Below are 12,714 nucleotides of genomic sequence, written 5' to 3' on the forward strand. Positions count from 1 at the left end.
GAGACACTGTACGTGCCTGAGAGCGGCGTCTGGGAGTAGAAGACCTGGAGGGAACGCGACCGGCAGGTCGCCTAGCAACCAGACGCCGGCACGGCTGACCCAGGGGACGGAAACCGATTCCCTGACACCACCACCCTCTAGCTCTATCCTACACTCCCTTACTCACACCTTCAATCACTCCCTTTCTAATGGTGTCGTCCCTACCCCTCTAAAACAAGCACTGGTAACTCCCATATTTAAAAAAAAACATCTTTGGGGCCCACAGGTCTAAACAACTTGAGACCCATCTCCCTGCTGCCTTTTACCTCCAAACTTCTTGAACGGCTGGTCTACAACCACCTGAGCAGCCACCTGACAGTTAACAATCTCCTTGAACGGTTCCAATCTGGCTTTCGTCCGCAACACTCCACAGAAACTGCCCTTTTAAAACTTACTAACGATCTACTAACTGCTAAAACCAATGGCCAATACTCTGTACTCATACTTTTAGACCTTTCTGCTGCCTTTGACACAGTTGACCACCCGCTTCTCCTTAATAAACTCCATTGCCTTGGCATCCAAGACTCTGCTTTCTCATGGTTCATCTCCTACCTATCTCAGCGCATCATCAGGGTCACCTACAATTCTACCTCCTCCTCTCCTCTTCCTCTTTCATCCTTTGTCTCTTCACGTATCTCAAATCTACTGTTAGGATCCAGAGCGCCTCCTGGTGTCACTGGAGCTAAGCCCTGCAGTTCCTGTGCTAACCTGCAGGTGTCTCCAGGCAGCCAGGAACTGTTAGGTACCAGACCACCACTGGGTGGTGCTGGAACCTGCAACTCCAGTGCTCACCTGCGGGTGTCTCCCAGCTGCCAGCACTTAGCCATCACCTGGTGCTTCCTGGGAGGGTATTTAAACCCTCCCTGCAGTCAGGACGATTGCTCAGTATCCTGTTATCATTTCCTGTGTATCCTGAGCCTGTTACCTGTGAGCCCTGTTACCTGTTTCCTGTGAGCCCTGTTACCTGTTTGCAGTCCTGAGCCCTGTTACCTGTTTGCAGTCCTGAGCCCTGTTACCTGTTTGCAGTCCTGAGCCCTGTTACCTGTTTGCAGTCCTGAGCCCTGTTACCTGTTTGCAGTCCTGAGCCCTGTTACCAGTTTGCAGTCCTGATTCCTGCTTGTTGTCCTGTTGCCATTACCTGCTTGTAGTCTTGTTGACATTACGCGCATGTAGTCCTGTTGCTGTTACCTGTCTATTGCTATTATTGCTCTTGTTATATGTTATAGGTGTCGGGGGTTATATTTGGTTGGGGGTCACATTGCTTATTCGTGCTTGCTTTTGGGTGTTTCATTTGGTTTGGCTGGTTACAAATAAACTGTATATAACACATTTTGCCTTGTCCGGTGTGGTCATACGTGTTTGGTCTTCCTGTGTGGGTACCTGCATACGGTGTGGGGACAACTGTGCCGGTACCCGTGACATCTACTCCGTGACATCTTAGCATGGCTATTCACACCATTACCTCAAACTCAATCTGTCAAAAACTGAGCTTATAATTTTTCCTCCTCTCCATGTTCCCTCCCCCAACTTCCCCATCACAATCAACAACACTACGATCAACCCCTCCCATCAAGCCAGGGTACTCAGTGTTATCCTTGACTCTGAGCTCTCCTTTCAGCCCCACATCCAATCACTATCCAAATCTTGCCGACTCAACCTCGGTAAAATTTCCAAAATACGCCCCTTTTTAACAAACGAAAGCACAAAGCTTCGAATTCACTCCCTCGTAATCTCTCGTCTAGACTACTGTAACTCCCTCCTTGTTGGCCTACCACTAAGCAGGCTATCCCCCCTTCAGTCCATCATGAATGCTGCTTTCAGACTCATTCACCTTCCCAACCGTTCAGTGTCTGCTGCCCAAACCGTCCTCTCGGCTCCTCTCAAGACCTCCTGCTCTCTAGCTCTCTCATTACCTCCTCCCATGCTCGCCTCCAGGACTTCTTCAGAGTGTCCCCCATCCTCTGGAACTTCTTACCCCATTATGTCCACCTATCTCCTACGCTGCCCACCTTTAGGCGATCATTAAAAGCCCATCTCTTCAGGAAGCCTACCTCATCTCAACATAACTGTCGTTTACTTCCTCCAATAACTCAATCCAAACAATTATTAACTTTTGTATCACTTGCCCCCCCCCTACTAGATTGTAAGCTCTCACGAACAGGGCCCTCCCAACCCTATTGTTCTGAAACAATAAAATCTGAAAATACAACAAATCCCCAGCACACCTGCCAGCTGGCCTGCAACAAAACAAATTACCCCGTCTAACAGTATGCGTTAAAAGCACAAACCTTTGGCTAAAGGTTTGTGCAACTAAAACCTCTGCTTCTAACGTATACTGTTAGACGGGGTAATTTGTTTTGTTGCAGGCAAGCTGGCAGGTGTGCTGGGGTTTTTTTGTGTTTTGTATTATTGTAAGCCTTCCCATGTGCACCCTGCTACAAAAGCTGGTTATGCAGTTGCCATCTTTTTCTAGTTTGAATATCTTGGATGTGGTGACGCTTTGGAGATCCCAGCATGCATCTGTGGTTGCTGGGCCTCCAGTGCGTCCCTGCACCTTGTGAGGAGGAGTAGGCTACTTCCTGGTACACCTGCATTCAATTTATCAACTGCATCAATATGCTCCCACTTGGAGACTCATATAAATAGAGTTAGGACCACACTTTACAGAGGTGCCTTGACGGTGGCAGTGTGGCTTCTACATATTTTTGGCCAAAGGTTTGTGCAACTAAAACCTCTGATTTTTATATGCAGACACCACCCCATGTTCTACAGCGCAGCAGAAAAATCACAAATTGAGAAGTGCTTTCCTCACTAATGCACATCAGACCTACCAACTTAAACCCCTCAGACATATGGGAAACTAAGGTTGGTCATTGTTTTACAGACTAACACAACCTGTTCCATTATTTATGACATTCAGTCAAGAACAGTAATTACTGTGGGGTGTCATCACATTTTCTCTTTTGCAATGTTCAGCTCTGTAGCAGAACATTTCCTAACACATGGCTATATTTATTCAAAAGTTCTCTTCTATCTCATTTTGCATACCCATGGGTGCATAGCCTGAAAGTGTATCACAAGCTTATATGTTTTATTATTTTTGGATATATCGTGTAAGAGTTAGAACTCCTGTTAGTTTTTTCTTTATTTCTTAATATTGTGATCCATCCTCACTATTTGTTCTGGTGACCGGGAGCAGACCAGTTATCAGAGCAGGAAGTGAGGGGAAATCTGTTTTAAGAAGCGATATTCCTTCTCTATGGAAAGATCTTCTCCTATTTCCTGCTGTGTGCCATGCAGGACACAGACTACAAAGAGAAAGCATGACAGGGGTCTTACCTGTTCCCCATTTTCCTAGTCCCCCACACGTGCCCTACTGGGGCTACATTGTGTAGCCCACTAAGAGTTGGGCACCAGGTAAAAACAATACCTTAACTCAATCACCTTGGGATGGGGAAATGTTCATTTTCCATGAACAGGGTGGAACGTATGAAGATTGTGGAACCACCCTTTTCTAGTTACAAAATCCCCTCCTTGGTAGCGGGAAGTCTGCATAGGTATTAATTATCTGTTTTGCATGACTGATGGTGTGACATCAAAATGTGATTATGTACGCATTACCTACCAGGGCTCCTGTTTGTGGTCCACTAAGAGTTGGGCACCAGGTAAAAACAATAGCTTAACTCAATCACCTTGGGATGGGGAAATGTTCATTTTCCATGAACAGGGTGGAACGTATGAAGATTGTGGAACCACCCTTTTCTAGTTACAAAATCCCCTCCTTGGTAGCGGGAAGTCTGCATAGGTATTAATTATCTGTTTTGCATGACTGATGGTGTGACATCAAAATGTGATTATGTACGCATTACCTACCAGGGCTCCTGTTTGTGGTCCACTAAGAGTTGGGCACCAGTTAAACAATAACTTAATCCAGTTACCATGGAATGGAGATGTTGATTGACAGGGTGGGATGTATGAAGGTTGTGGAGGCACCCTTGTCTAGATAAATAACTCATCCTTGGTATCAGAAGGTCAGAACAGGTGTTAGGCCTTGTTCACACCAAATGCAGACCAGATCCGGTCAGGTTTCTGCACACGCACGATGCGTTTTTGACGTGTTTTTAAAACGTTTTTGATGCGTTTTTTTTTTTTTTTCCAGGAAGCTAACAAGGTTATGTGGTAATTTTCTTTTACCTCTGACCTTTCATTAGCTGTTCCGATTATTTCCTGCTTCCTCTGACCTTGTTTCACATGTAACATTGTTGCAACATGGATCCATGGGATGCAGGCATGCTCCTATTGATGGTTATTATACTGCTACGCCATTGTGTTGCTAAGGGGATACATATGACATGTAATATCACAGACAGCCACACAAGCTGCATAAAAAGTAGCTGCAGGTGTCAGTGAGCAAACAGGCAGTGTGATAAGGAGGAGTGGTGGGGGGGAAGGGGGGTGGATGGAATACTGCATTTGAGGAACTACTAGTATACAATGCCATTCACATTGAAGTACTCACCACAGCTCTCCTTATCTGTCAAGGACATATCCTTATATACTGGGAAAACTCTCCCTGCTATCAAACTCCACTGGTCAGCCTTATTTCTATTGTTCTTATATTGAAAGTGTCTTCTGTCATATAGCTCAGGGCACTGTTGAACCATACTTATGAATCTCTCTGGGTCACAAAACTGGTCCACCATTTTTCCTTTGCTCTCCAGCTCACAAGGTCACCTTTTCCAAAGACAGGAAGTGACAAAGGAAGATTAGGTCATGACAGATGACCACAGAGGGTTTTTTTCTTTATGGTTATTTTTTCCCATTGAATTGCATTGCGTTTTTGATGCGTTTTTGATGCATTCCAGTGCAGATCCAGAGCAGGTAAAATAGGGCTTGCCGCAGTTTTTTCACCTGCTCTGGATATGGTCTGGATCCGCACGCTGCAATGTGAACTGGAGGTCAAAATACCATAGGAATACATTGGACGCAGTTTTGATTCGGTCTGCACCTGCTCTGGTCTGGATCTGCTCCGCGCTTGGTGTGAACAAGCCCTTAACCCTTCTTTGTTTTGCATGGCTGAATGTGTGACACCAAAGATGTGATCATGTTTGTGTGGCCTGCCGGGGCTCAAGTATATGGTCCACCAAGAGTTGGGCACCAGGTAAAAAGAATAGCTTAATACAATACAATACAATACAATCACCATGGAATGTATAGCTGTTGATTCTCCAAGAACAGGGTGGGATGTATGAAGATTATAGAACCACTCTGTTCTACGGCAGTTACATAATCCCATCCTTGATATCAGTAAATCTGCATAGATGTTAATCCTCTGTTTTGCATGGCTGAAGGTGCGACCGGGGCCGAAGATAAGGGGGGCTTGGAGCATGTGCCCCAGGTGCCGCTTTAGGAGGGGCGCCACTGGGTATGTGGATGGAGAACTTCTCCCTTCGGGGGGGAGAAACTCTGAGCCCTTTCCCCAGGTGACAGAATGTCTAACTTCCCCACTGGGTGTGACATCAAAGATGGGAATATGTAATTAGAACTGGGTGGCTCCGCAACCCTCAAACCTCCTATCCTGTTCTTGGACAATCCACATCTGCCTTGATACTTTTCATAATCAATGAATTAAGAGGTCTGTGCCTCCTGTGAGGATATAGATGCTTGGGGTATCTCCTGACACTCATAAGAAATGAAGAAGTGGCTTGAAGAAGCTATAAAATGCCTTCAAAAGCCCAGTAGAACAAAAAAATGCTAGTTGCAATTTTATACGTCATGTGTCATTTGAGCAAATGTCTATCCAGTCAATACTTTTAGGAAAAATTAAAAAAGAATGGGCTGCTATTGCAGTGCAACACACCAAAAATCATACAGTCACCATTTCTGGCAGTGCACCGCAACATACGTTTATCTGTTTCTTTCTAGATTTGCTGTCTATCTGTAATGTAAGTGCAAATTCTATTGTGGACATTCTTCTGCCCTTTGAACATGTCCGAGGCCACACTTGATGCCTTCTGTATTTGTCACATTGACCACGATAGTCCTACTCAATTCATAAAAAAAAAAAAGTTTGGTTTTACACGAACTTGGGGGTCTTTTTTTTTTAAGTTTGCATAGCTTATCATCGAGGGAAACTGCTTTACAAGCGTTCTGTGCAAATTAGCCAGCTGTTATGAAAATGAGGCAAAATCAAATGTTCTTGAGGCTTTTTTTTCTTCTGATCGAATGTTCTTCAAATATTGTGGGCAGTAGTGAATTGGGAAAATACCACATTATGGTCAGTAGATGGAGATGAGGATACTTAGAAAAAAAATACATCTTAGTAACAAGATACAATGTAACAATTCTAGAGAACACTGGAGGGAGTTAACAGATAAATGTAACTATTTCCACTATAGGGATCCCCACAGCAAAGCTTAAAGGAGAATTAAGAGGCGAGTGATTTTCAATCAGCCTCATAATTTGAGCCGACCTGTGACAATGAAACTGTCACAGGTCGGCTCAGTAGATCGGGAAGTGAGCGAACACATACCGGCGCTCGCTCACTTCTCGATCCTGTGCCGGCAGAGAGCCGTGACAGGGGAGGGACTGGATTCCCCCCTCCCCGCTCCGATCCTCCAGCGCTGACTGGCGGAACGGACGGGGAGGGGGCGGGTACAGCTGGCTCTGCCTCTAGATAGGCAGAGCCAGCTGTCACTCACGCAGATGGGTGGACCCAGACATAATTGTCGGGATCCATTCCGGCTGCGGCGTCTCAGTATATATACTGAGCTTGGGGTGACGGGAGGACTCTAGTTTGTGTCCTCCCGTTATCCTTAGGAGAACTATGTTGAAAAGCCCTAACCCCATAGTTCTCCTTTAACCTTGGAGCTTACAGAGGACTTTCTATGCTCTTTCCTGGCAGCAGGAGAAGTAGGTGCAGCAGGGGAGGGTCACAGATAAATACACTTTGAAATCAACCCCAAAGTTAAGGCCTTTCATAATTAGGATACAATTAATCCTGACAGGTAGTCCAGACACCTTTAAAGTGACACTAAACTCAGGAGATAAATCTTAAAAATACATTCAAGTACCTTAACTATTAACAAAAATGTATCTTATTTGTGTATCACTCGGCTATCATCTCTGAATTGGAGCTGACATTGTCCTTCCTTCTGGAGGGGGGCTACTTTTGTTCCCGTGGTCCCTGTTTGTGTTGTAGTCACCGTTCCAAGCTCACTCCTGTGATGGACTACAATCTCACATTTAGTTTACTAATTTGTATTGAGATTGTAGTCCATCACAGGAGCGAGCTTTGAGCGGTGACTACTTTACAACACACACAGGGACCATGGGGAGCAAAAGCAGCCCCCCTCCAGAAGGAAGGACAGTGTCGGCACTAATTCAGAGATGATTTGAGTATCTACAGCTGAGTGATACACAAATAAGATACATTTTTGTTAATAGTTAAGGTACTTGAATGCATTTTTAAGATTTAACTCCTGAGTTTAGTGTCACTTTAATTTAGTCACCATGGAATATGTAGATGTTGATTGTCCAAGAACTGGATGGGACGTGAGAAGGTTGTGGAACCACCCTGTTCTAGTTACATAATCCCATGCTTGATATCGGGAAGTCTCCATAGGTATTAATCTTCTGTTTTAAATGGCCGAAGGTGTAACCTCAAAGATGGGATTGTGTAACTAGAACAGGGTGGTTCCACAACCCTCAAACCTCCCATGCTGTTGGGTAATCAGAATACGCCTTGAAAAAGTCCCTAATTAATAAATGAAGGGGTCTGTGCAACCTGGGTGTATATAAATGCTGGAGTATGGTCCTGACACAGAACTGATGAAGTGGATTAAAGAGTCTATTAAAGGTCTTCAACATTACAGAAAAAGTCCAATGGAATGTGTCTAATAATAATAACACTAATAATTAGGGATGCAGCAATACCATTTTTTCCAAACCGAGTACGAGTACTGATACTTTTGCTCAAGTACTTGCCAATACCAATTACTGATACAATTTTTTAGCGTCATGTGACAGTTTTTCTAAAACGATACAGACGAATGATTTTAGGACAGTGTTGGAGCACCAGGGCCTGGTCGCAGCTGCAACCCCTGCAACCCTGGTAGTCCTGCCGCTGACTCCAAGCTGCAGAGGGACTGCAAATCTCAGCAATGCATTATTCAGCACTGCAGAATACCACCAACTGTAGAGGACTACAAATCCCAGCAATACATTACACAGCAATGCAGAATGGCAACGGCTATAGAGGACTACAAATTGCAGCAATACATTACACAGCAATGCAGAATGGCAACGGCTATAGATGACTACAAATCCCAGCAATACATTATACAGCAATGCCAACTACCAACAGCTATAGAGGACTACAAATCTCAGCAATACATTATACAGCAATGCACATTATGAATTTGCTACATACTCTGTGCTGCCGCTATGTTTCAGGGTGTCGGTCTAATGTCTTTGACGGAGGGTCTCAGGAGGGGCAGATGTATAGACCAGTGGAAGCACTATAAAAAGGCACTGGGTGGTTCCCAAGAAGGCTGCTGTGAGGTCCCCAGCAAGTGCTTCAATTTGTAATTTTTTGGGTTTTTTGGTATTGGTGCATTTTCTTGAATACAGGTACTCGTGAAAATGTCCAGTATCGGCACTGACACTGATACTGGTATCCGTGCAACCATAATAATAATCAGAAAATGAATATTAATAATATCAGGGGTGTCCCGAGGCCGGGTGTCACCCCGTGTCATCATTGCACGGTCGCGTGATGTCACCTCGCGCATGCGCGATGACGTCATCGCGCATGCGCGGACATCTGATTGACGCCTGCTGCCGGCCATCTTGGTGAGGGACGCCGGCAGAGAGAGGAGGGGACGTTCACCCGGCCGGATGAGGTATGCCGCCGGGTTCCCTCCTCTCTCCTGGCACTGTCAGGCTCTCGGTCCATGACCGAGTGCCCGACTTTGTAGAGGGGGCGACACCATAATTACTGTCAGTCATTTTGGTGTCACCCCTGCAATGGTGTCACCCGGGTGCGGGCCGCACCCCCCTTGTGACGATACTGATAATATACAGACATGGATTTTACTGTTTTCCCTTCTCCCCAAAATCCTAAATGAACTTGCTACCCCAAACCTCTGCGACCTCTTCTGCCAGGAACCCCGTGAAACTTACACAAGCATACATAAAAATGCATTTACACACCTAGATGTTTGTAATTCATCTGTCACGCTAACGTTACATGGGTGACATACGATGTACCATTGAATTTCAGTTTGCCATATAAAGGTCAAGTTATGCTGGGAGTAGGAGTTTTGTAAGAACTGTATGTGACGCTCCATCACCTCCAGGGTGAGGACAGGGAGACTTCCCTTTGCTCCAGGGAAGACAACATTGTAGGCTGAAAAACTGTAAAACCAGCACACAATGATCTTCCAAAGAAATTCAAACTTTATTCCACATGCATCTATACAAAGAACAACTGTTGTTGTTCTTTGTATAGATGCACGTGGAATAAAGCTTGAATTTCTTTGGAAGATCTTCGTGTGCTGGCTCTATAGTTTTTGAGCCCATTACTCCGGAAGAGAGCCATCCGTGCACCGAGTGCGGATTGCGGGGCCGGGGACGCATGATAGGGGTGAACGGTGCGCTTTGTGTTTTAAGACAACATTGTAGAGCTGGGTACACATGGTTTCATAGAATTTCATATGAACATTCATAAAAAAATCTCATCAGAATATTCCATAAAACTATCACAGAATGTTAAATATCATTCAAAATTGTTTGATTTTAACATTTGATTTTGGAGTAATAATAATAAAAATTTTGCCATCCTGCTTATTTTTTCGAAAATGATTGCCGATTTGGCCCCATTAGCTATTAGAAATCCAAACCAAAATGCCAAAAATGACATTTTTTGAACAAAAATTCTAACCATGTATATACCCAGCTGAGCAGCTGTTCATGGATTGTCCTGTCATATGCAGTTTAGAATTCAACCACTAGAGGGCAGTAGAACAATAACTCAATAACAAAAGACGATGTATTGATGATCTAATGATACAATCTAATACATATATGACATAAACTCATTATTACCAAGCTGCCTTATGACCTGATGACCATAAAATTATTACATACTGCATCCCTGAGACAAGATCACTGCCAAGTATAAACAAGGACTTTCCACTCTTATCATTCAACGTCAGATTACTAAATGATACAAATTTAAGAGGATTCCTCATTTTAGGAAAGATAGATTTTGCAAAAACAAACAAAAACAAACAAAAAAATATTTGACACCCCAGATGGGACTCGAACCCACAATCCCTGGCTTAGGAGGCCAGTGCCTTATCCATTAGGCCACTGGGGCTGCTGTGAAATTTTCAGGAAACAGTGGGTACATATGAATTAGCTATGTATGAGAACCACGCAATTATTTGTATCTTATTATCAATAGAGAAAAGCAAGAAAGTAATAATTACCAGCCCCAAAAATCTTCACTCTGCACAACAGATGAATAACTGGTGTAGGTGGAGATCTGTGTACATTACACACTTCATAAGCAGTCAGGATGGCCGAGCGGTCTAAGGCGCTGCGTTCAGGTCGCAGTCTCCTCTGGAGGCGTGGGTTCGAATCCCACTTCTGACAGCAACCTTTTGTGTTCATAAGTTGGCCCAGGCTGTGCCCGTAAGACTATTTACATTGGGTTTCATTTACAAACTATAAAAAGTTCACAAACAATACTGTGTACAAAGTTGTTTAGGAGCGGGCTATTACTCTAAATTTCAAGTTTTCTTACAATCACTCGTTTTGGGCCTCTTTTTGTAAAACTCAAAGCTAGTCTGAAAGAAACCTGTTTTTTTTTTTTTACATTGTCAGTTCTGCTCACAAACCTAAATCTAAAGGCATGCTCCACCTTTCCAGCTATGCAAAATATGTTATTACATTGTCTTACATCGTTTTACATTGTCAGCTGCTGCACACAAACCTAAATCTAAAGGCATGCTCCACCTTTCCAGCTATGCAAAATATGTTGTATATATAGGGTGTAACATGAACTATTGTTATAATCCCCAAACTCATACCCTCAACCCACGCCCCCCTCCCACTTACCTAAATCATGGGGTGCTTCTCCCTGCAGAATCCTATTTATATTTTTTTAATGCAGTGTTGGCTATTGCCTCGGATTCTATAACCTAGTCAAAGGTTATATTATGTTACAGCGCCTGCTCGGCCACATGATTCTTTCTACAACCACAGTTGCCACTGCGCCTGCGCGACTATTGGCTTCTATAAACTAGGAAAATATACGTTTGTACTAGGTTATAGAATCCGATGAGCCGCTAGCCACGGAGGCGCTGTGGCAATAGTTAGACAGTTCGACAAGGATTTTCTACCCATGTGCACTAGCGGCATCTGCTGTACATCTCCTACTGGCAGTCACCGGACGCGATGTGCCCAGTCGGAGAGCTCGACAAGTCGGAGCTTTCGATAGAACACCGGCATCTTGTAGATTATTTTTACAGCAAGCAATGCAAACTGTCTACCAGAACCCTGGAAAATTCCTGGCAATAACTAGACATGTGAACCGGCAAAAAATTTGTTTAGTTTCGGATTTTGCGTTATTTCTTTTTTCGGGATTTGGGTCCGAAAGTCAATTTGTTTCCGGATTCGGATTCGGACGAAATTCGTGAGCGGTAGTCTGCACAAATTGTTTGTTTCGTTGTAGCAAAGTGACATTACAAAAATTTGCTGCAATAAAAATTCGGCCACAAATGAAAATTTGTACAGACTACCGCTAACGAATTTCTTCAGAAATTTCGTTTTTGGAAATTCGGATTCCTTTTTCATTCGTCATTTCTGTTATTCGGAAATTCGGATACATCCGAATCTCCGAATAATGAAAATTCATCCGAAAAACAAATTTTTCCAAAACGAATCGCACATGTCTAGCAATAACCTGCTTAACCACTTCAAGACCAGGTGTTTAGACCCCCTTCCTGACCAGGCCATTTTTCAGTATTCAGCGCTGCGATACTTTGACTGACGTTTATTCCGTCATGTAACGCTGTACTGAAATGAATTGTATACCATTTTTGGGGGACAGATAGAGCTTTATTTTGGTTGTATTTAATCACCACTACGGGTTTTATTTTTTATTATAATTAGGAAAAATTATTGAAAATTTTGAAAAAAAAACGTTTTTTGTAACATTATGTTAGGAAACATTTATTATTACCCAGTTTTTTGGTCAAATATAAAAGATCAGGTCACGTCGGTTAAATAGACACCAAACATGTCAAGCTTTAAAATTGCGCGCACCCGCGACATCGCAGAAAACGACGGCAACCAAAATTGGCCATAGGCGACACTTTAAACGTTTTTACCGCTCATCAGTTTAGTGTTATCAGTGATTGATGGATCCCCATAGTTCTCCTTAGGGTAACGGGAAGACACAAACTAGCGTCCTTCCGTTACCCTAAGCTCAGTATACTGTGAGCTACAGTTCGCGGTATACTGAGACGCAGCACCCGGAGCGGATCCCGACGTAGATGACGGGATCCGCCCAGCTGCGTGAGTGACAGCTGGCTCTGCCTATCTAGAGGCAGAGCCAGCTGTACCCGCCCCCTCCCCCGTCCGCTCCGCCCGGCAGCGCCGGCAGAT

General features: G+C 44.0%; 2 non-coding genes across 2 annotated transcripts; one reads left to right on the forward strand and one right to left on the reverse strand.

Annotated features, from left to right (window-relative positions):
* Positions 1-10,347: 10,347 nt before the first annotated feature.
* Positions 10,348-10,420, reverse strand: TRNAR-CCU. Its single transcript has one exon. It is a non-coding gene; the product is annotated as a tRNA-Arg (tRNA).
* A 195-nt stretch (positions 10,421-10,615) lies between these two features.
* On the forward strand, positions 10,616-10,698 carry TRNAL-CAG. The gene has a single exon. It is a non-coding gene; the product is annotated as a tRNA-Leu (tRNA).
* The last annotated feature ends 2,016 nt before the right edge of the window (positions 10,699-12,714 follow it).

This window comes from Nanorana parkeri, unplaced genomic scaffold, assembly GCF_000935625.1.
Source record: "Nanorana parkeri isolate BGI_ZX_2015 unplaced genomic scaffold, ASM93562v1 scaffold573, whole genome shotgun sequence".
NCBI lineage: Eukaryota > Metazoa > Chordata > Amphibia > Anura > Dicroglossidae > Nanorana > Nanorana parkeri.